General features: G+C 44.2%; 1 protein-coding gene across 3 annotated transcripts in view; it reads left to right on the forward strand.

The window, feature by feature from the left end:
* PTPRF (protein tyrosine phosphatase receptor type F) overlaps nucleotides 1-21,240 on the forward strand; it is a 1,035,200-nt gene that overhangs the window by 321,666 nt on the left and 692,294 nt on the right. For all 3 annotated transcript variants that reach the window (XM_077275903.1, XM_077275904.1, XM_077275915.1), the window contains exon 2: nucleotides 14,674-14,729. The gene's annotated coding sequence lies outside the window, so the exon portion shown is untranslated. The remainder of the gene's footprint in view (nucleotides 1-14,673; nucleotides 14,730-21,240) is intronic.

Consider the following 21,240-nt stretch of genomic DNA (forward strand, 5'->3'; position numbering starts at 1 on the left):
GAAAAAATCAAAATGTCATCCAAATATTAGTGTTGAGCGATACCGTCCGATACTTGAAAGTATCGGTATCGGAAAGTATCGGCCGATACCGGCAAAGTATCGGATCTAATCCGATACCGATACCCGATACCAATACAAGTCAATGGGACTCAAGTATCGGACGGTATCCCTGATGGTTCCCAGGGTCTGAAGGAGAGGAAACTCTCCTTCAGGCCCTGGGAACCATATTAATGTGTAAAATAAAGAATTAAAATAAAAAATATTGATATACTCACCTCTCCGACGCAGCCTGGACTTTACCGCCGTAACCGGGAGCCTTCTTTGCTTAAAATGTGCGCGTTTAATGGTTTCCGTGACGTCACGGCTTCTGATTGGTCGCGTGCCGCCCATGTGACCGCGACGTGACCAATCACAACAAGCCGTGATGTAATTTTCAGGTCCTGAATGCCTAGAATTAGGCATCAGGACCTGAAAATTACGTCACGGCTTGTGATTGGTCGCGTCGCGGTCACATGGGCGGCACGCGACCAATCAGAAGCCGTGACGTCACGGAAACCATTAAACGCGCGCATTTTAAGCAAAGAAGGCTCCCGGTTACGGCGGTAAAGTCCAGGGGCCTCCGGACAGGTGAGTATATCAATATTTTTTATTTTAATTCTTTAATTTACACATTTATATGGATCCCAGGGCCTGAAGGAGAGTTTCCTCTCCTTCAGACCCTGGGAACCATACACTGGAAACTTCCGATTCCGATTCCCGATACCACGAAAATATCGGATCTCGGTATCGGAATTCCGATACCCGCAAGTATCGGCCGATACCCGATACTTGCGGTATCGGAATGCTCAACACTACCAAATATACAATCATGAATTTATCAAGATAAGTCTGGAAGATGTCGTGCATGAAGGACTGAAAAACAGATGGAGCATTAGAGAGCACGAATGGCATCACAAGGTATTCAAAATGGCCTTCGGGCGTATTAAACGCAGTTTTCCATTCATCCCCCTGCTTAATACGAACAAGATTATATGCCCCCCGAAGGTCAATCTTAGTAAACCAACTAGCCCCCTTAATCCTAGCAAACAAATCAGAAAGCAAAGGTAAAGAGTATTGAAACTTGACCGTGATCTTATTCAAGAGGCGATAATCAATACAGGGTCTTAAGGAGCCATCCTTCTTAGCAACAAAAAAAAATCCCGCTCCCAACGGTGAAGAAGATGGCCGAATATGCCCTTTCTCCAAAGACTCCTTAACATAACTCCGCATGGCGGTATGTTCAGGCACAGACAGGTTGAAAAGTCGGCCCTTAGGAAACTTACAGCCTGGAATCAAGTCAATAGCACAATCACAGTCCCTATGCGGTGGAAGGGAACTGGACTTGGGCTCATCGAATACATCCTGAAAATCAGACAAAAACTCAGGAATTTCAGAAGAGGAGGGAGAGGAGATTGACATCAAAGGAACGTCATTATGAATCCCCTGACAACCCCAACTAGTCACAGACATAGACTTCCAATCCAACACAGGATTATGTACCTGCAACCATGGAAAACCCAGCACAATAGCATCATGCAAATTATGCAACACCAGAAAATGACAATCTTCCTGATGGGCTGGCGCCATACACATGGTCACCTGTGTCAAAAACTGGGGTTTATTTTTTGCCAAAGGTGTAGCATCAATGCCCCTTAAAGGAATAGGATTCTGCAAAGACTGCAAGGGGAAACCACAACGCCTGGCAAATTCAAAGTCCATTAAGTTCAAAGCGGCGCCTGAATCCACAAACGCCATGACAGAAAATTATGACAATGAGCAGATCAGGGACACAGATAAAGAAATTTAGGTTGTACAGTACTGATGGTAACTGAACTGGCGATTCTCTTTGTACGATTTGGACAGACTGAAATAACATGAGAAGCATCGCCACAATAAAAACACAACCTATTCTGACGTCTGAATCCTTGTTTTTCTGTTCTAGACAGAATCCTATCACACTGCATAGGCTCAGGCATCTGCTCTGAGGACAACGCCACAGCGCGCACAGCTCTGCGCTCACGCAAGCGCCGATCAATCTGAATGGCCAGAGACATAGAATCACTTAGACCGACAGGCGTGGGAAACCCCACCATAACATCTTTAACGGATTCAGAAAGACCCTTTCTGAAAATTGCCGCCAAAGCATCATCATTCCATTTAGTCAGCACAGACCATTTTCTAAATTTCTGACAATACAATTCTGCCACCTCTTGACCCTGAGACAGGGCCAACAAGGTCTTCTCAGCTTGATCCACAGAATTTGGTTCATCATATAATAATCCTAGAGCCTGAAAAAAGGCGTCTACCTTAAGCAAGGCCGGATTCCCAGATTCCAGGGAAAATGCCCAATCCTGAGGATCGCCACGCAGTGGGGAGATGACAATTTTAACCTGCTGAATGGGATCACCAGAGGAATGAGGTTTCAGAGCAAAAAAACAGTTTGCAGTTGTTTTTAAAACTCAAAAATTTGGACCTGTCCCCAAAAAACAAATCAGGAGTAGGAATCCTAGGCTCTAAAACCGGAGTCTGAACAATATAATCTGCAATACCCTGTATTCTAGCAGCAAGCTGGTCCACGCGAGAAGCTAATCCCTGAACATCCATACTAGCACAAGACTCCACAGCCACCCAGAGGAAAAGAAGGAAGGAGAGACAAAGCAGACTACAGAAAAAAAATGGCTCAACGCCCTTCTTCCCTTCTTCTGAGATGCATTTAACTCATTGTTGGCCAGTTGTACTGTTATGATCCGGTGGCCTTGGAGCCGCATGAGACCTTCTCTGGAGAAGGTGGTACCTGTACAGACCGCAACCCTAAACTGACACCGCAACTAGAAGTAGCCGTGGGGTGTACCTAACACATCCTAGACACCTCGACACAGCCGGAGGACTAAATAACCCTATAGATGGAAATGGGAATTCTATCTTGCCTCAGAGCAGAAACCCCAAAGGATAGGCAGCCCCCCACAAATATTGACCGTGAATATAAGAGTAAAGACACCCACAGGCTGAAAACAGGATTTAGCAAAAGAGGCACTTCTAGCTAAATAGTAAAGGATAGGACAGAGTACTAAGCGGTCAGTATTAAAACTCTGAAAATATCCACAGCAGAAAATACAAAAATTCCACATCTAACTAAAGACATAGAATGTATATCTGCATCTCCAGAGAATCCAGCATGACTGAAAAAATCCAAACAAGTCTAAGCTGGACAAGACAAAACAATAAATTGTTCTGAACTGAAAAGCACCCTGTAAGTGTGCTGCAGGAAAATAAACAAGACACTTATCTTGGCTGAATTGGCAGCAGAGCAGAAGGAACCAGACAGGGATGTAAACCCTCCAAGAACAATGGACAACTGGCACTGACTAATGAATCCAGCACACCTAAATATCGAATAGAGCTGCAATCAGCAGAAACACCTGCCCGGATTACAACCCAGAGACAACTGCACTATCACAAACAACCACCGGAGGGAGCCCAAGAACAGAATTCACAACAGTACCCCCCCTTGAAGAGGGGTCACCGAACCCTCACCAGAACCCCCAGGGCGATCAGGACGAGCCAGATGAAAGGCACGGACCAAATCAGCGTGGGCTGCGCAATATACAACGTGGGTTGTGCTATATACAACATGGGCTGCGCAATATACTACGTAGGCTGCGCAATATACTACGTGGACTGCGCAATGTACAACGTGGGCTGCGCAATGTACTACGTGGGCTGCGCAATGTACTACGTGGGCTGCGCAATGTACTACGTGGCTGTGCAATATACTACGTGGGCTGTGCTATACACTACGCATACATATTCTAGAATACCCGATGCGTTAGAATCGGGCCACCATCTAGTTAGATATAATAATCTTAAGCTTTTTTCTAATGTACTTTCATTAAAAATTCCCTATTGTTCCCTCATTACACTATCCAACACAGTTTTTTTGTTTGTTTGTTTTTTTGCCTTTTTCTGTTTTGATGATACTTTGTTACAGAACCCCCAGTGCATGCCAGGATACTCAAACGGGAAGTCATCCATCAACCGAGGCTGCTGTCACTGCCACAGCCTTTGCTCCCACCCTGAAAGGAAGCGTCATCAGTGACGTCCGTTTTAGGGGCTGGGCTAGTCCCTACTCTACTAAAGTCATGTGCCGTTGTCAATTCTGATGTATGCTGAGAACGAGCTTCCTTTTTGCTGAGCAATATTCTTCTTAATGCACAGTGACTGTCATGCCTTTATACAAATGCATATAACCTTCACTATGCCTTGTAATACTATCAAATTGTACTGTATTGTGATAACTTCCAACAGCGCCATCTGTAGACAATATTCTCATTACAGCTTTACTTCCTGTTTCATTGGTTACTGTGCAATTTAATCTTTGCTCATCAAGGCTTCCGTAGTTTCCCGTCAGCCTCTGCATTAGCCTAGCCCCTTCTTCTTCAGCAGAATTTTGGTCTCATGAATGCTGACTTGTTGATCATCTCTCTCAGATTTTCAGTCCATATGTTGTTTAACTTCGCATAGCACAGTTGGTGAATTATTATGTCCCCCTTGACTAGAACATCAGATCACTATAAAAGGTATCATTTATATTGGATGACAAGTACCTATCTAGCTACACCACTCCTATATACAGTGGGGCAAAAAAGTATTTAGTCAGTCAGCAATAGTGCAAGTTCCACCACTTAAAAAGATGAGAGGCGTCTGTAATTTACATCATAGTTAGACCTCAACTATGGGAGACAAACTGAGAAAAAAAAATCCAGAAAATCACATTGTCTGTTTTTTTATCATTTTATTTGCATATTATGGTGGAAAATAAGTATTTGGTCCGAAACAAAATTTCAACTCAATACTTTGTAATATATCCTTTGTTGGCAATGACAGAGGTCAAACGTTTTCTGTAAGTCTTCACAAGGTTGCCACACACTGTTGTTGGTATGTTGGCCCATTCCTCCATGCAGATCTCCTCTAGAGCAGTGATGTTTTTGGCTTTTCGCTTGGCAACACGGACTTTCAACTCCCTCCAAAGGTTTTCTATAGGGTTGAGATCTGGAGACTGGCTAGGTGTTGTGAATTTGCTTTTTGCTCCCTCTAGTGGTTACTAGTTTTTTGACTCTGGTTTTTCTGTCATTCCTTTTATCCGCACCTGGGTCGTTAGTTAGGGGTGTTGCTATATAAGCTCCCTGGACCTTCAGTTCAATGCCTGGCAACGTAGTTATCAGAGCTAGTCTGCTGTGCTCTTGTCTACTGATCCTGGTTCCAGTTATATCAGCTAAGTCTGCCTTTTGCTTTTTGCTATTTGTTTTGTTTTTGTATTTTTGTCCAGCTTGTTCCAAATCTATATCCTGACCTTTGCTGGAAGCTCTAGGGGGCTGGTGTTCTCCCCCCGGACCGTTAGACGGTTCGGGGGTTCTTGAATTTCCAGTGTGGATTTTGATAGGGTTTTTGTTGACCATATAAGTTACCTTTCTTTATTCTGCTATCAGTAAGCGGGCCTCTCTGTGCTAAACCTGGTTCATTTCTGTGTCTGTCATTTCCTCTTACCTAACCGTCATTATTTGTGGGGGGCTTCTATCCAGCTTTGGGGTCCCCTTCTCTGGAGGCAAGAAAGGTCTTTGTTTTCCTCTACTAGGGGTAGCTAGATTCTCCGGCTGGCGCGTGTCATCTAGAATCAACGTAGGAATGATCCCCGGCTACTTCTAGTGTTGGCGTTAGGAGTAGATATATGGTCAACCCAGTTACCACTGCCCTATGAGCTGGATTTTTGTATTCTGCAGACTTCCACGTTCCTCTGAGACCCTCGCCATTGGGGTCATAACAGTTTGCCAGGCCAGTATTAAATGTTTAATGCATTGCAGAAGAGGGATTATAAGAAAGAAGATTCTGAGTTTTTTTTTTTTTTTTTTTTCTCTTCTTCCCCTTTACCTCAGAGTGGCTATGCTTGCTGCAGACATGAATGTCCAGACCTTGATTACAAGTGTGGACCAGCTGGCTACTCGTGTGCAGGGCATACAAGACTATGTTATCAGAAATCCTAGGTCAGAACCTAAAATACCGATTCCTGAACTGTTTTCCGGAGACAGGTTTAAGTTTAGGAATTTCGTGAATAATTGTAAATTGTTTTTGTCCCTGAGACCCTGTTCATCTGGAGATTCTGCTCAGCAAGTAAAGATTGTTATTTCGTTCTTACGGGGCGACCCTCAGGATTGGGCTTTTTCGCTGGCACCAGGAGATCCGGCATTGGCTGATCTTGATGCGTTTTTCCTGGCGCTCGGTTTACTTTATGAGGAACCCAATCTTGAGATTCAGGCAGAAAAGGCCTTGCTGGCTATGTCTCAGGGGCAGGACGAGGCTGAAGTGTATTGCCAAAAATTTCGGAAATGGTCCGTGCTGACACATTGGAACGAGTGTGCACTGGCCGCTAATTTTAGAAATGGCCTTTCTGAAGCCATTAAGAATGTTATGGTGGGTTTTCCCATTCCCACAGGTCTGAATGATACTATGGCACTGGCTATTCAAATTGACCGGCGGTTGCGGGAGCGCAAAACCGCAAATTCCCTCATGGTGTTGTCTGAACAGACACCTAATTCGGTGCAATGTGATAGAAAAACCGCAAATTCCCTCATGGTGTTGTCTGAACAGACACCTGATTTAATGCAATGTGATAGAATCCTGACTAGAAATGAGCGGAAAATTCATAGACGCCGGAATGGCTTGTGCTACTACTGTGGTGATTCTACACATGTTATCTCAGCATGCTCTAAACGTATAGCTAAGGTTGTTAGTCCTGTCACCGTTGGTAATTTGCAACCTAAATTTATTCTGTCTGTAACTTTGATTTGCTCACTGTCATCTTATCCTGTCATGGCGTTTGTAGATTCAGGTGCTGCCCTGAGTCTCATGGATCTCTCATTTGCTAAGCGCTGTGGTTTTACTCTTGAACCATTAGAAAATCCTATTCCTCTTAGGGGTATTGATGCTACACCATTGGCAGCAAATAAACCGCAGTATTGGACACAGGTTACCATGTGCATGACTCCTGAACACCGCGAGGTGATACGTTTCCTGGTTTTACATAAAATGCATGATTTGGTTGTTTTAGGGCTGCCATGGTTACAGACCCATAATCCAGTCCTGGACTGGAAGGCTATGTCAGTCTCAAGTTGGGGCTGTCGTGGTATTCATGGGGATTCCCTGCCTGTGTCTATTGCTTCTTCTACGCCTTCGGAAGTTCCGGAGTATTTGTCTGATTATCAGGATGTCTTCAGTGAGTCTGAGTCCAGTGCACTGCCTCCTCATAGGGACTGTGACTGTGCTATAGATTTGATCCCAGGCAGTAAATTTCCTAAGGGAAGACTGTTTAATCTGTCGGTACCTGAACATACCGCTATGCGTTCATATATCAAGGAGTCTCTGGAGAAAGGACATATTCGTCCGTCTTCTTCCCCTCTTGGTGCGGGATTCTTTTTTGTGGCAAAAAAGGACGGATCTTTGAGACCTTGTATTGATTATCGGCTTTTAAATAAGATCACTGTCAAATTTCAGTATCCTTTACCGCTGTTGTCTGACTTGTTTGCCCGGATTAAGGGTGCCAAGTGGTTCACCAAGATAGACCTACCACGCGTACAACCTTGTGCGCATTAAGCAAGGTGATGAATGGAAAACCGCATTCAATATGCCCGAAGGTCATTTTGAGTACTTGGTGATGCCTTTTGGGCTCTCCAATGCGCCTTCAGTTTTTCAGTCCTTTATGCATGACATTTTCCGGAAGTATCTGGATAAATTTTTGATTGTTTATCTGGATGATATTTTGTTTTTTTCTGATAATTGGGATTCGCATGTGGAGCAGGTCAGGTTGGTCATACCTCCCAACCGTCCCGATTTCAGCGGGACAGTCCCGCTTTGGCACCGGGGTCCCGCTGTCCCGCTTCGGGCATTTAAAATCCCGAATTTGCGGCCGCCGGTGAAGCCCCGCCCACTTCCGGGACGTAGAGAGAGCCTGTTTTTTTTTTTTTTTTATAAAAGCTGCCTCCTGACCGCCCGCGCAACACCCCCCCCCCTCCCGCCCCCTGTGCGGCGCTGCCACGCTGAAGGAGAGAGCCTGCAGCAATCAAGAAGAAAGGTCAGCGATTCACTACCTCTGGCTGTGTGTGCACGGAGCTCCGGCTTCTGCTCTTAGCTGCTATCCCAGCAGAGAAGGAGAGACGGGGGAGGTGCCGGGATAGTGCAGAGCTGTGAGCAGGAGACTGAAGACTTCAGCAGAGAGCTGCACATGGACATCAGCCGCCCCTGCATCACAGAGGAGATTGTGTGTGTGTGATGTGTGTGATGGCTGCGTGTGTGTGTGTGATGGCTGCGTGTGTGTGTGTGATGGCTGCGTGTGTGTGTGTGATGGCTGCGTGTGTGTGTGTGATGGCTGCGTGTGTGTGTGTGTGATGGCTGCGTGTGTGTGTGTGTGATGGCTGCGTGTGTGTGTGTGATGGCTGCGTGTGTGTGTGTGTGATGGCTGCGTGTGTGTGTGTGATGGCTGCGTGTGTGTGTGTGATGGCTGGGTGTGTGTGTGATGGCTGTGTGTGTGTGTGTGATGGCTGCGTGTGTGTGTGTGATGGCTGCGTGTGTGTGTGTGATGGCTGCGTGTGTGTGTGTGTGATGGCTGCGTGTGTGTGTGATGGCTGTGTGTGTGTGATGGCTGCGTGTGTGATGGCTGCATGTGTGATGGCTGCGCGTGTGTGTGTGATGGCTGCGCGTGTGTGTGTGATGGCTGCGTGTGTGTGTGTGATGGCTGCGTGTGTGTGTGATGGCTGCGTGTGTGTGTGATGGCTGCGTGTGTGTGATGGCTGCGTGTGTGTGATGGCTGCGTGTGTGTGATGGCTGCGTGTGTGTGATGGCTGCGTGTGTGTGATGGCTGCGTGTGTGTGATGGCTGCGTGTGTGTGTGTGATGGCTGCGTGTGTGTGTGTGATGGCTGCGTGTGTGTGTGATGGCTGCGTGTGTGATGCATTTGTGTCAAAGCTGCATGTGTTTGTGAGCTGCGTGCGTGTGAGCTGCGTGCCTGTATGTCATTATACAGTATGGAGCATCATGTGTGGTCATTATACAATATGGAGCATCATGTGCGGTCATTATACAGTATGGAGCATCATGTGCGGTCATTATACAGTATGGAGCATCATGTGCGGCCATTATACAGTATGGAGCATCATGTGCGGTCATTATACAGTATGGAGCATCATGTGCGGTCATTATACAGTATGGAGCATCATGTGTGGCCATTATACAGTATGGAGCATCATGTGCGGTCATTATACAGTATGGAGCATCATGTGTGGCCATTATACAGTATGGAGCATCATGTGCGGCCATTATACAGTATGGAGCATCATGTGTGGCCATTATACAGTATGGAGCATCATGTGCGGTCATTATACAGTATGGAGCATCATGTGCGGCCATTATACAGTATGGAGCATCATGTGCGGTCATTATACAGTCTGGAGCATCATGTGCGGTCATTATACAGTCTGGAGCATCATGTGCGGTCATTATACAGTATGGAGCATCATTTGCGGTCATACAGTATGGAGCATCATGTGCGGTCATTATACAGTATGGAGCATCATGTGCGGTCATTATACAATATGGAGCATCATGTGGGGTCATTATACAGTCTGGAGCATCATGTGCGGTCATTATACAGTCTGGAGCATCATGTGCGGTCATTATACAGTATGGAGCATCATGTGCGGTCATTATACAGTATGGAGCATCATGTGCGGTCATTATACAGTATGGAGCATCATGTGCGGCCATTATACAGTATGGAGCATCATGTGGGGTCATTATACAGTATGGAGCATCATGTGCGGTCATTATACAGTATGGAGCATCATGTGTGTTCATTATACAGTATGGAGCATCATGTGCGGTCATACAGTATGGAGCATCATGTGCGGTCATTATACACTATGGAGCATCATGTGCGGTCATACAGTATGGAGCATCATGTGTGTTCATTATACAGTATGGAGCGTCATGTGTGTTCATTATATATTATGGAGCGTCATGTGTGGTCATTATATATTATGGAGCGTCATGTGTGGTCATCGTACAGTATGGAGCATCATGTGTGGCCATTATACAGTATGGGGCACTGGGTGGCCATATTTTTTTGTTTATAATTATTGTATATGAAACAGTGTGATCGGCAGTGCTAAATGGGTGTGGTTGGGATGTGGATATGGGTGTGACTAATTATGAATGGGTGTGGTCAGAGGCGTGGCCTAAAATTTGCCGCGGCGCCGCAAACTTTGTCCCTCTTTCCCATCTTCTAAAGTTGGGAGGTATGAGGTTGGTCTTTAAAATTTTGCGTGAAAATTCTTTGTTTGTCAAGGGCTCAAAGTGTCTCTTTGGTGTACAGAAGGTTCCCTTTTTGGGGTTCATTTTTTCCCCTTCTGCTGTGGAGATGGACCCAGTCAAGGTCCGAGCTATTCTTGATTGGACTCAGCCCTCGTCAGTTAAGAGTCTTCAGAAGTTCTTGGGCTTCGCTAACTTCTACCGTCGTTTTATCGCTAATTTTTCTAGCATTGTGAAACCTTTGACGGATATGACCAAGAAGGGCTCCGATGTAGCTAACTGGGCTCCTGCTGCCGTGGAGGCTTTCCAGGAGTTGAAACGCCGGTTTACTTCGGCGCCGGTTTTGTGCCAGCCTGACGTCTCACTTCCCTTTCAGGTTGAGGTGGATGCTTCGGAGATTGGGGCAGGGGCCGTTTTGTCGCAGAGAGGCCCTGGTTGCTCTGTTATGAAACCTTGTGCCTTTTTCTCTAGGAAGTTTTCGCCTGCCGAGCGAAATTATGATGTGGGCAATCGGGAGTTGTTGGCCATGAAATGGGCATTTGAGGAGTGGCGTCATTGGCTCGAGGGTGTTAAGCATCGTGTGGTGGTCTTGACTGATCACAAAAATCTGATGTATCTCGAGTCTGCTAAACGCCTTAATCCGAGACAGGCCCGCTGGTCATTGTTTTTCTCCCGCTTTGATTTTGTTGTCTCGTATTTACCAGGTTCAAAGAATGTGAAGGCCGATGCTCTTTCTAGGAGCTTTGTGCCTGATGCTCCTGGAGTCGCTGATCCTGTTGGTATTCTTAAAGATGGAGTTATCTTGTCAGCTATTTCTCCGGATCTGCGACGTGTGTTGCAGAGATTTCAGGCTGATAGGCCTGAGTCTTGTCCACCTGACAGACTGTTTGTCCCGGATAAGTGGACCAGCAGAGTCATTTCCGAGGTTCATTCCTCGGTGTTGGCAGGTCACCCGGGAATTTTTGGCACCAGAGATCTGGTGGCCAGGTCCTTTTGGTGGCCTTCCTTGTCAAGGGATGTGCGGTCATTTGTGCAGTCCTGTGGGACTTGTGCTCGAGCTAAGCCTTGCTGTTCTCGTGCCAGCGGTTTGCTCTTGCCCTTGCCTGTCCCGAAGAGACCTTGGACACATATCTCCATGGATTTCATTTCTGATCTTCCGCTATCTCAGGGCATGTCCGTTATCTGGGTGATATGTGATCGCTTCTCCAAGATGGTCCATTTGGTTCCTTTGCCTAAGCTGCCTTCCTCTTCCGATCTGGTTCTTGTGTTTTTCCAGAACGTGGTTCGTTTGCACGGCATCCCTGAGAATATTGTGTCAGACAGAGGATCCCAGTTCGTTTCCAGGTTCTGGCGATCCTTTTGTAGTAGGATGGGCATTGATTTGTCGTTTTCGTCTGCTTTCCATCCTCAGACTAATGGACAGACGGAGCGAACCAATCAGACTTTGGAGGCTTATTTGAGGTGTTTTGTCTCTGCTGATCAGGACGATTGGGTGACATTCTTGCCGTTGGCTGAGTTTGCCCTTAATAATCGGGCTAGTTCCGCCACCTTGGTTTCGCCTTTTTTCTGCAACTCTGGTTTCCATCCTCGCTTTTCTTCGGGTCATGTGGAGCCTTCTGACTGTCCTGGGGTGGATTCTGTGGTGGATAGGTTGCAGTAGATCTGGAATCATGTGGTGGACAACTTGAAGTTGTCACAGGAGAAGGCTCAGCGCTTTGCCAACCGCCGCCGCGGTGTGGGTCCCCGACTACGCGTTGGGGATTTGGTATGGCTTTCTTCCCGCTTTGTTCCTATGAAGGTCTCCTCTCCCAAATTTAAACCTCGTTTTATTGGGCCTTACAAGATATTGGAAATCCTTAATCCTGTATCTTTTCGTCTGGATCTTCCTGTGTCGTTTGCTATTCACAATGTATTTCATAGGTCCTTGTTGCGGCGGTACATTGTGCCTGTAGTTCCTTCTGCTGAGCCTCCTGCTCCGGTGTTGGTTGAGGGCGAGTTGGAGTACGTGGTGGAGAAGATCTTGGATTCTCGCCTCTCCAGGCGGAGGCTTCAGTACCTGGTCAAGTGGAAGGGCTATGGTCAGGAGGATAATTCCTGGGTGGTCGCCTCTGATGTTCATGCGGCCGATTTAGTTCGTGCCTTTCATGCCGCTCATCCTGATCGCCCTGGTGGTCGTGGTGAGGGTTCGGTGACCCCTCACTAAGGGGGGGGTACTGTTGTGAATTTGCTTTTTGCTCCCTCTAGTGGTTACTAGTTTTTTGACTCTGGTTTTTCTGTCATTCCTTTTATCCGCACCTGGGTCGTTAGTTAGGGGTGTTGCTATATAAGCTCCCTGGACCTTCAGTTCAATGCCTGGCAACGTAGTTATCAGAGCTAGTCTGCTGTGCTCTTGTCTACTGATCCTGGTTCCAGTTATATCAGCTAAGTCTGCCTTTTGCTTTTTGCTATTTGTTTTGTTTTTGTATTTTTGTCCAGCTTGTTCCAAATCTATATCCTGACCTTTGCTGGAAGCTCTAGGGGGCTGGTGTTCTCCCCCCGGACCGTTAGACGGTTCGGGGGTTCTTGAATTTCCAGTGTGGATTTTGATAGGGTTTTTGTTGACCATATAAGTTACCTTTCTTTATTCTGCTATCAGTAAGCGGGCCTCTCTGTGCTAAACCTGGTTCATTTCTGTGTCTGTCATTTCCTCTTACCTAACCGTCATTATTTGTGGGGGGCTTCTATCCAGCTTTGGGGTCCCCTTCTCTGGAGGCAAGAAAGGTCTTTGTTTTCCTCTACTAGGGGTAGCTAGATTCTCCGGCTGGCGCGTGTCATCTAGAATCAACGTAGGAATGATCCCCGGCTACTTCTAGTGTTGGCGTTAGGAGTAGATATATGGTCAACCCAGTTACCACTGCCCTATGAGCTGGATTTTTGTATTCTGCAGACTTCCACGTTCCTCTGAGACCCTCGCCATTGGGGTCATAACACTAGGCCACTCCAGGACCTTGAAATGCTTCTTATGAAGCCACTCCTTCGTTGCCCTGGCGGTGTGCTTTGGATCATTGTCATGTTGAAAGACCCAGCCACGTTTCATCTTCAATGCCCTTGCTGATGGAAGGAGGTTTGCACTCAAAATCTCACGATACATGGCCCCATTCATTCTTTCATGTACCCGGATCAGTCGTCCTGGCCCCTTTGCAGAGAAACAGCCCCAACGTATGATGTTTCCACCACCATGCTTTACAGTAGGTATGGTGTTTGATGGATGCAACTCAGTATTCTTTTTCCTCCAAACACGACAAGTTGTGTTTCTACCAAACAGTTCCAGTTTGGTTTCATCAGACCATAGGACATTCTCCCAAAACTCCTGTGGATCATCCAAATGCTCTCTAGCAAACTTCAGACGGGCCCGGACATGTACTGGCTTAAGCAGTGGGACACGTCTGGCACTGCAGGATCTGAGTCCATGGTGGCGTAGTGTGTTACTTATGGTAGGCCTTGTTACATTGGTCCCAGCTCTCTGCAGTTCATTCACTAGGTCCCCCCGCGTTGTTCTGGGATTTTTGCTCACCGTTCTTGTGATCATTCTGACCCCACGGGGTGGGATTTTGCGTGGAGCCCCAGATCGAGGGAGATTATCAGTGGTCTTGAATGTCTTCCATTTTCTAATTATTGCTCCCACTGTTGATTTCTTCACTCCAAGCTGGTTGGCTATTGCAGATTCAGTCTTCCCAGCCTGGTGCAGGGCTACAATTTTGTTTCTGGTGTCCTTTGACAGCTCTTTGGTCTTCACCATAGTGGAGTTTGGAGTCAGACTGTTTGAGGGTGTGCACAGGTGTCTTTTTATACTGATAACAAGTTTAAACAGGTGCCATTACTACAGGTAATGAGTGGAGGAAAGAGGAGACTCTTAAAGAAGAAGTTACAGGTCTGTGAGAGCCAGAAATCTTGATTGTTTGTTTCTGACCAAATACTTATTTTCCACCATAATATGCAAATAAAATGATAAAAAAACAGACAATGTGATTTTCTGGATTTTTTTTTCTCAGTTTGTCTCCCATAGTTGAGGTCTAACTATGATGTAAATTACAGACGCCTCTCATCTTTTTAAGTGGTGGAACTTGCACTATTGCTGACTGACTAAATACTTTTTTGCCCCACTGTATATAAAAACATGCCAACAAGTTCCCTTTTATAATGTATGCAGTTTCTGTTGTGAAATCTGGCTACAGATACATTGTATCTTTATGTATGGATTAAGTGATCCCCCTAACCATCTGTCTTTTTTTTCTGAATACAGGATTAACACCTAAGAATATCGTGTATGCTAAAAGCTATCCTTGTTGTCCATGTAAGGTAGGTGTTGTAAATGTAATTCCTTTATATTGCATGGAATTGTGATTACTATCAACTAAATGTGTAACGTACCATATTCAAAGTTATTATCTGTTTGACAATGTTTAAGTGGAACATGTAGTTTCATGGTACCAATTATCCCAAGAAAAGATGAAGTGGGCAAAGTGTCTCCTAGGTGGCTTCTCCTCACCAAAATCAGCTTGATAGACTGATCTCTCCCTATTTTCTTATGGGGATGACTAGCCAAGTGGCCGGGGCTTTGCACCCCCCCATGTAACACTTTTCCCTTTGCATGTTTTGTTTTAAAACCTTGTATTCTCTGAAACATTGCTGTATTCCGAAGTAATGTATAGCTCTGTATTGAGAGCAATGCCAACTTTTATGCTGCCAGTGGTTGATGCCAGGATCCTTTAATGGTCCCTAATGACAATAAAATACAGATAAAAATTCACGGCTCTTTTGCCAGCTGATGTGAGCATAATGTTAACCATACCTAAGAGTTGCGTGCCATAAAGCCAAATAAAACAGCTATTATTGGACTTTTAGAGAGAATGGGCTTAACTCTGGTTGGCCCCATGTAATTTACAATCTAATGGCAGGATTTTCTTTTGCAAAAACATTGCGCTGCTAACAAGGAATTGGCCCAAGGGTAAAGTAAAGGAGGTTGGTGGGGAAATAAACACTTGGCCCTTCTTTTGTGGGTAGCAATACTTGGAAACCTAAGTCTGAAGCAATTTGCTTTCCACCTGTCTTTCATGTTCGCCACTGCCCATACAAGCAAACTAAATGTAGATTATTACACTTGAAGACTATGGAGCCTCAGTGTTTCTATAAGCCACTATTGTTTTTCATTTACATCTATTTTATGTTTACTAATTAGACAAATGAGTCTTTTCAAGCTGCAAATAAAGTTGGTTTTTCCCTAATTGAGGTCAATTGTGCTTTTGGTATTGTGTCTATCTTGCTGTCGATCAGCACAGCACGTTGGTGACCCTGAAATGGACTCTATTTTTGTTTAAAACCTTTGATACTATGATAATAAAGGAGAAGCTGTGGATTTTTAATGTAAATCTGACACCTGGTACATGCTGATCGGGATTCATGAGCAGCATGTATCAGTCACTTATGTATGAACTCAGCTGTGCATGTTTTACTCTGAAATGCTGTGGTATTTCAGGGAAAAACATACTTAACAAACTGCCTGGGACTGAGCTGCACAACATACTAGTTAGATAGGTGGGTCCCTGGGGGCTTCTCCCCATCCGCTTCTCTGGATTGACAGGTCTTTCCCTATACATGCACACAGGGAGAAACCTATCAGTCACTGGATGCAGACGGGGAGAAACCGCATCATATCACATATGTATGTGATGTGTATGTAGCATGTCTCTGTATGTATGTGCTCTCTATATGCAGCATGTCTTTATGTATGCATGTATGTATGTGCTCTGTGTATACATGTCTCTATGTATATGCTCTGTATGCAGCATGTCTCTGTATGTATGCGCTCTGTGTATGCAGCATGTCTATGTATGTATGTGTTCTGTGTATGCAGCCTGACTAGTCTCCAATGCGCTTCAGAATTTTAAAGTATGTTTTAGAGTCAGACATATCAGGCTGAGATCATACAGGCATCGGGCAGCATGTATCACTTCTCAGGTTCCATTAAATTATTTTTTTACTATATTTGTCATGTGATCTTGATATAAAAGGGCTTTAAGCTTTTTAGTTCCATTGAAATTTAATGAAAAAGAAAAGACAATTTTACTCTTAATAAGCTAACATTATAACAAACTCCTTGATACCTGCCTGCACTGTATCGCCTGAGCAGGTTTATTTGCTCTGCAAGCCTGGTTTCCGATCATTCTCCGAGAATGAGAAAGGAAATGGAGAAAGAGACAATATACAATTCTTGGTTGCAGCTCACGGACACTGCATTAAAGTTTGATTTAATGTTACTGACAGGACTATTTCAATTTAGCTCATGCAGTTTGACAAGCAACGTGCTGATGGTTAGGAGGGAGGGAATTCTGAAATGCTTAAAGATTCTGTAGCAGACCCAGGTATGGATGGCTGGACAGGGATTAATAAAAGACAGAATGTATGGTGACGTGCGTGGGGAGCCTGTGCCAGGGTGAAAATGGAACTCTTTGCAATGTTTCCTAAGCATCTTAGGTGTTGACGAGACAGCTGTTTGCGAAATTAGATTGAGGCCGTCTGTTTTTATTTTTTTCAAGCTGTGTAGAAACCATATAGTAAGGGCCAAAATTGCTTTCAGATTATATCATCATTAAGATTGGATTTATTTTCTTTCTTCATAAAGGTCCAAATCCCCCTTTTCACAGCATCAGTAATCTTCCAAGTTCCCCATGTGTTGATGGTTGGAAATTTATTGTGTTAGGCCTCATTCAGATGTCAGTATTGGTTGATTATTTTGAAGAGTTTGATCAGAATGTGGTCTGAGTGTCATCAGATTTTCTCTTATGTGGAGAGAAAAAAAAGTCTCTCCAATTTGTCCTTTCTGACCCATAGACTTGTATCAAGGCTTGTATGAAAATTGGACATACAGTTAAGTCCATATATATTTGGACAGAGACAACATTTTTCTAATTTTGGTTATAGACATTACCACAATGAATTTGAAACAAAACAATTCAGATGCAGTTGAAGTTCAGACTTTCAGCTTTCATTTGAGGGTATCCACATTAAAATTGGATGAAGGGTTTAGGAGTTTCAGCTCCTTAACATATGCCACCCTGTTTTTAAAGGGACCAAAACTAATTGGACAATTGACTCCTAGGCTATTTCATGGACAGGTGTGGGCAATCCCTTCGTTATGTCATTCTCAATTAAGCAGATAAAAGGCCTGGAGTTGATTTGAGGTGTGGTGTTTGCATTTGGAAGGTTTTGCTGTGAAGTAAACATGCGGTCAAAGGAGCTCTCCATGCAGGTGAAGCAAGACATCCTTATAAAACAGAAAAAACCCATCCGAGAAATTGCTACCATATGAGGAGTGGCAAAATCTACAGTTTGGTACATCCTGAGAAAGAAAGAAAGCACTGGTGAACTCATCAATGCAAAAAGACATGGGCGCCCATGGAAGACAACAGTGGTGGATGATCACAGAATAATGTCCATGGTGAAGAGAAACCTCTTCACAACAGCCAACCAAGTGAACAACATTCTCCAGGAGGTAGGGGTATCAATATCCAAATCTACCATAAAGAGAAGACTGCATGAAAGTAAATACAGAGGGTTCACTGCACGGTGCAAGCCACTCATAAGCATCAAGAATAAAAAGGCTAGACTGGACTTTGCTAAAAAACATCTAAAAAAGCCAGCACAGTTCTGGAAAAACATTCTTTGGACAGATGAAACCAAGATCAACCTCTACCAGAATGATGGAAAGAGAAAAGTATGGCGAAGGAGTGGTACAGCTCATGATCCAAAGCATACCACATCATCTGTAAAACACGGCGGAGGCAGTGTGATGGCTTGGGCATGCATGGCTGCCAGTGGAACTGGGTCACTAGTGTTTATTGATGATGTGACACAGGACAGAAGCAGCCGAATGAATTCTGAGGTATTCAGAGCCATACTGTGTTCTCAGATCCAGCCAAATGCAGCCAAACTGATTGGTCATCGTTTCATACTACAGATGGACAATGACCCAAAACATAAAGTCAAAACAACCCAGGAGTTTATTAAAGCAAAGAAGTGGAATATTCTTGAATGGCCAAGTCAGTCACCTGATCTCAACCCAATTGAGCATGCATTTCACTTGTTAAAGACTAAACTTCAGACAGAAAGGCCCACAAACAAACAGCAACTGAAAACCACCGTAGTGAAGGCCTGGCAGAGCATCAAAAAGGAGGAAACACAGCGTCTAGTGATGTCCATGAGTTCAAGACTTCAGGCAGTTATTGTCAACAAAGGGTTTTCAACCAAGTACTAGAAATGAACATTTTATTTAAAATTATTTAATCTGTCCAATTAGTTTTGGTCCCTTTAAAAACAGGGTGGCACATGTGAAGGAGCTGAAACTCCTAAACCCTTCATCCAATTTTAATGTGGATACCCTCAAATGAAAGCTGAAAGTCTGAACTTCAACTGCATCTGAATTGTTTTGTTTCAAATTCATTGTGGTAATGTCTATAATCAAAATTAGAAAAATGTTGTCTCTGTCCAAATATATATGGACCTAACTGTATCTCCACTCTATATAAACTGTATATAAGTTGGGTATCACCATAATCATAGTGACCAGGAGAATCATGCTACCAGTACTTGTTACTGCAAAACGAACACCCTAAAAACAAAACACGAAATACAATTGCATTTTTTTTTTTACAGAATTTCACCCCACAAAATGGATGGTGCAATTCAAAACCACAACTTGTTCCACAAAATACAAGCCCAGAGATGGCTATATGTCAAAAGAAAAATAAAAAAGTTATGCACTTGGAAGAAGGGAAGGAAAAAACAAAGTGCAAAAAAATTGTCTTGTGCCAAGAGGGTTATAGCATGGCTTGGTCTACTGGTGTCCATACAAAAAAAATAGATGTCCATGCAGTGTTTCTCCACAGAAGCATTTTTTCGAATCAAGGTTTTTATACCCCCTGATCCATTTATGTTTCTAAGTCAGACGGCTGTATAAATCGGACTGAGATCGAAACGCAATGCACGGACTGGCCAGCGACTCTCCCTTCCCTAGAGTGACAGCTGCATAAAAATACATTAAAGGGAACCTGTCACCTGAATTTGGCGGGACAGGTTTGCGGTCATATGGGCGGGGTTTTCGGGTGTTTGATTCACCCTTTCCTTACCCGCTGGCTGCATGCTGGCCGCAATATTGGATTGAAGTTCATTCTTTGTCCTCCGGAGTACATGCCTGCGCAAGGCAATATTGCCTTGCGCAGGCGTGTACTACGGAGGACACAGCATGAGCTTCAATCCAATATTGCGGCCAGCATGCAGCCAGCGGGTAAGGAAAGGGTGAATCAAACACCCGAAAACCCCGCCCATATGACCGCAAACCTGTCCCGCCAAATTCAGGTGACAGGTTCCCTTTAAGCTGCACACTCGGGTCAGGAGAGCTGCCGGCCAGTCCATGCACTGCCTTCCAGTCTTGGCCCCATTTACATGGTCGTCTGACTGCGTCCTAAGAATATGTACTCTAAAAATAAGTGGAAAACGTGTGTAATGTACTTCAAAACAAACAACCTATTCTCATAAGAGCTATAATATAGAAGGACTTTGTACATTGCAATTAAAATGGAGTTTAGTGGTTATTGTTCACACTTCACCTTCCTCTACCAGGGTCTGGATGGCAAAAATTATACCAAGCTACAACACTACAATATCAAATCAACAATGGTTTAAAAAAAACATTGCCACCCCCAAAACTGAAGATACTGAGCGATTTCACGCAATTGTTAATTCAATAAATAGCACTAAGTGGGGCTTGGGACTGGAAAGAGCCACATAGCTTATGAAAATGAATTTGAATGAAAAACATTGCATTTCTACTGCTCCAACCTGCTCATTATACTAGCAAATTACAGCTGGCTTTTTCTCAGAGGAAAAATGTGAGCCCGTTATTGCAGTCAATTAGGCTCTGGATCTGTTTTGTTACAAAAGTAACAATTCCAAATGAGCTTGCTGCTTCTACAACTTACAAAAAAGAAAAGCGTGGATACTTAGAAGGGGGTACAGAAGGAGCGGGATGGTGGCACCAGATGTTTTCATCTCTTTGTGAATGTCTGCGTCCATTGCTGCCTCATGTTAGGATCCAATTATATCAGCCGCAGTACTGTTACTTTATTAATGGCTCTCCAGCGAAAGAGAGGGGCCGACTTCAAACCGAGCACTCACAATTACATCTCTAACCAACATTCTCCCCCAATAATGCCTTTCCCGCTACATTTCCATCTGCAAGCAAAGTACAAATATGATTTGCTGCACTTACAAGAGCAATAGAGGAAAAAACTCAATAAGGTAGCAAATTTTACTGTGCATAATGGAATGCTAACTGTGGCTTTTTATCTTTGGGGAAAATGCTAAAATATCAAATTTTTCAAACATTTTAAAAGCTGTTCTTGGCCAGACCTGAATGTTCACATTATTTTAAAGGTTGGCTCTGAAATGAATCTCTTAGATAGTGAAGAAGTACCATTTCCTGTAAATTACTGTGGATTTAGATCAGAGGTAATTTTGTTAAAATATTGTATGCTATATTCAAATGGTTTACAACAGGAATAGTACTACCGTTTCCTTCATTAGTGGTAAATTATATAGATTTTAATCTGCTATCAGAAAAGTAAATGCTTGTGTATCAATGGACATTACTAGTATTAGCTGCAGTGAAAATAGTTTTCTAATGAAATGTTCCTATTTCAGATTTTAATAACGAACACCCGAAAGAAAAACAAATTGAAGGCTAGTTAGTTTTCCCGTCACAATGGTTTTTTTATCTATTGATAGAATGGGTGCTTAAACAATGATCACGTGG

The sequence above is a fragment of the Ranitomeya variabilis genome, chromosome 8 (genome assembly GCF_051348905.1).
Source record: "Ranitomeya variabilis isolate aRanVar5 chromosome 8, aRanVar5.hap1, whole genome shotgun sequence".
NCBI lineage: Eukaryota > Metazoa > Chordata > Amphibia > Anura > Dendrobatidae > Ranitomeya > Ranitomeya variabilis.